The sequence below is a fragment of the Pinus tabuliformis genome, chromosome Q, assembly GCF_031772625.1.
Source record: "Pinus tabuliformis cultivar Carrire ecotype Pingquan chromosome Q, CPIR1, whole genome shotgun sequence".
NCBI lineage: Eukaryota > Viridiplantae > Streptophyta > Pinopsida > Pinales > Pinaceae > Pinus > Pinus tabuliformis.
The window spans coordinates 755,696,472-755,700,190 of record NC_142296.1 but is presented as its reverse complement, the minus strand read 5'-3'; the positions used below and the strand labels follow the sequence as shown (position 1 = coordinate 755,700,190).

At 37.4% G+C, this 3,719-nt stretch overlaps 1 pseudogene; it reads left to right on the top strand.

Annotated features, from left to right (window-relative positions):
* The first annotated feature begins 277 nt into the window (after positions 1-277).
* Positions 278-1,147, top strand: LOC149221712 (O-fucosyltransferase 31 pseudogene; annotated as a pseudogene).
* Positions 1,148-3,719: the final 2,572 nt, after the last annotated feature.

Below are 3,719 nucleotides of genomic sequence, written 5' to 3'. Positions count from 1 at the left end.
TTCAAGGTCCCCCAGGTACAGGAAAGGCAGTTTTTCTTACTGAAATAATTCGTATAGCCGCCGAAAAAGGTGGAAGAGTGCTGGTGACAACACCTTCAAATGCTACTATAGATAACATGGTTGAAAGACTTGCTGATTTGGTGGCACTTTCTCCCACTGCAACACTAATACGAGCACTCAAAAGTTCAGATCGCAGGTGTGATCACAGGAATCAAACATGAAAACCAACAAAATGAAATTCCAGAAGCAAATTTTCCAGGGCATTTTTGTTGGGGTCATGGTGCTAACGCTGCCTCTGTTGCATCCTCATCTCTTCACTCTGCTCGGTAACACAATGCCTTCAATTTTCTCAGAATGGAATGCCCCTAAGGCTAGAAAACCTGCTTTGTTGGAAGATGCTTCAAAGTCTTGCCTCATGGATAAAGAACCTTCTAAAATTTGGAGTCCGTTGCCAAATCAAGGTTGGCAACCTTGCACTGAGAGTCTACCTTTATCCATACCTCATGGGAAGTCTAAGGGATATGTCCAAGTATTCCTGGAAGGGGGACTCAACCAGCAACAAATGGGGATATGTGATGCAGTTGTTGTTGCAAAAGTTTTGAATGCAACAATGGTTGTTCCTCAATTTGATATGAACCCTATTTGGCAAGATTCAAGCTCATTTGCAGATATATTTGATGTGGATCACTTCATACAAATTCTAAAGGATGATGTAGCTATAGTGAAAGATGTACCAAGGGAATTTTACTGGAGCACTCGGCAATACTATGCAATAGGGATTCGACCTACAAGAGTGAAGACAGCGCCTGTCCATGCTCTAGTAGCTTGGTGTTTTGAAAATGTACTACCTGTTTTGGAGAGTTATGGAATTGTTGCCATTGCTCCCTTTTCTCACCGGCTGGCTTTTGATAACATGCATGTAGAAATCCAACGATTATGCTATAAAGTTAATTTTCAGGCATTGGTTTTTGTTCCTTACATACGCTCTATTGGAGATGCTCTTGTAAGCCGTCTCAGATCACCTTCTTATAGCATTCAGGAAACAGATCTAAGAAAATTCTAAACAGAATCAAATGGAGATCTTTATAAAGGGTCTGGAAAATTTGTGGTCTTACATCTTCGATTTGACAAGGATATGGCTGCTCATTCTGCAATATGTCATCGCTATCGCTATAACAACAAATTGAATAAAACATCTAGGATCAAAAAAATCTGAGAAAACATTCGGTAGGAAATCACAATCATTCACTAAGAAATCAATTAATAGTTTGAATCGAATCCCATCATTTTACGTGGTGCTGGTGGCAAAGCACTCAAAGGCGTAACGTATTTTAGATTCAACACAGAATAATGGTGCATTAGTTCCAACAAACTTCTCTCTTGTCTTTTCTTGATTATGGCCCTCCACATAGGCAGATCCACAACACAGACCCACAAGTCCTGGAGATTAACAAAAAAAACGTACAGCAAATTGCCTTGCAGGCTAATATTCATGAATCACTAAATTTCCCGTTACTAAATCAATGCATTCACTGAATCTGTTTTGTGCCAGCGAGACAGTGTAACTAGGATGAAAATATCTGATAAGAGTAACCGGATGGGAGACGCTGAGAGCAGCACCGACTATCAATTCATGGAAATGGAGAGATGATTTAAGCTAATCTCATTGCAGGGATTTGGCAATTTAACCAATCAAATTTTGTCCAATTTGGAACCTGATCAACTAAAATTTTTGAACATGAAGTTGTGCAGCAAGTTGAATAGTGAAACGCTCCTGATCTTGGAAAACCCCTCATCATCTTGGAGCCATGCAACAAAGTAGTATTATACAAATTAATTCTGGAGTGGTGTGCACACACCTCAATAAACACCAAACACCTCAATTGTTCTCACATTGATCGATCAATGTTGCTCAACACAGAGCCACTTTCCTTGTGTGCTCTGAATTTTCTCTTGTTTCTAGTCACAGTCCTCTGCGGATCTATTCCTCCACAACTGTAGGCTCCTGTTGAGGGATTTGAATGCAGCCTCCTCCCTAGCAATAGCTCTCACGCGGTTCTCACGCCAATACAAGTACGCAGCCTCATGTAGCTCTCTGGCAGTCAATATAGTATGCAGCCTCACATAAGTCTCACGTAGCTTTGATAGCACATGAAGAAACCACTCAGCCATATTAAACACATATGCAGCAAACTAACACACAATAATATCAAACTAGCAACACACAAAAGACAAACTGGCGGAAAAGGCAGAGAGCCATCATGTGGTCTCTCATGCTCATGTATTTCTCTCTTATTCAAATAATTTAATAATACATTTAAATACATGAGCAAGTGGTCTTAAGATAGTGTGTCTATCTTTGACTCACTTGGTTGAGACATTTTCTCAACTTACACACTAATTTAGGAGAACTAGTTGGAGAGAATCTCTCCTCCTAACTAAACTCCATAGTTTGAGAAACTAACTCTCATGATTTAATTTAATTAATAATTTAATTTGGATTTATAATTTTTTTTAAGAGAGTGAGGCTAACAAATTTTGTGCCAAAAAATGTGACCTGACGAGATAGAGATACCACAAGAAAATCAAAGCCAAACGCTCCTTCGAATATCAAAGCCAATGCTGGTAAACATTGGTCAATGGTGCAAATTAGTTCAGATTTTTGGCCACCTGTAATTTCATCCTCCTTTCTGGCCACACAAGTGAGAAACGAGTTTTCTTAGACCTATACAAATCAATCATATTGAGAAAGAGAAAATGAGTTGATGTGATGTGATTCCCAAACGGGCTTTAGGTCACTTGTATTTATATGCATTGGAGGAGGCGCAATTTATCCTTAGGCCGAGCTTAACAATCTATGTACCTGTGGGCTTAACTTCAAAAATACATATTTCCTTATCCTAATTTAGTGCTTCAAAGGTCAATTTGGTCCTCTCAAAAAGAGGAATCTAGTCCAATGATTTGAAGTTATCACTGAGATTCCAAATTAACACTATGTATGAGAACTGTTGGTGACTTAGTGTCTTCAAAGGACCCTGTTCCTACTCATGTTTCAATTCAATGTAAGTTCTAGTCTATTGTCAAGTGAGGTAGGTGAACACTATGATGCCTATGGGAATGAAGCAGTTTATTTAGAAATAATGTAATTTGTAAATTTTTCAAATATAACTGAAAATTTCCTTTTTTTTTCCTTTGAAAAACGTATATGGATAATATTGAGTCTTCCAGATATTTAAATGTAGTTTATCCACGACTATGATTAGTATATAGGATTATTACTAATTCCCGAGGGGATTAATTTCCATAAAATATGGAATTATGAAGTTATCCATGACTACATAGGCCTCTTTCTCATCTCGTAAAACACTGTTAATAAATGCATCAATGAGATTACAAGCAGCTTCTCATTCATATCTATTACAAAAGATTTTCGCTATGACTTTTATTTTTTCTACTCAATATTTGAAGAATGGAGGTAACACAAAAATCATCATTTATGTTGAAGAGAGCAAAAAAATGTCATGTCAAATTTCATAGAGGAAATGAGAATGATTTCCTAGATCGATCTGAGAATCTATTATTTGTAGTGTAAGTGTTGCAAGAGTCAACGAAGGCATACATTGAAATTCCCACCAAAATGATTTCCATCGTTGAGAGGAATTTTGCTAAATAATTAAACAACTTGGAAAATTAGAATTCATTCATATGCAAAATAAAAA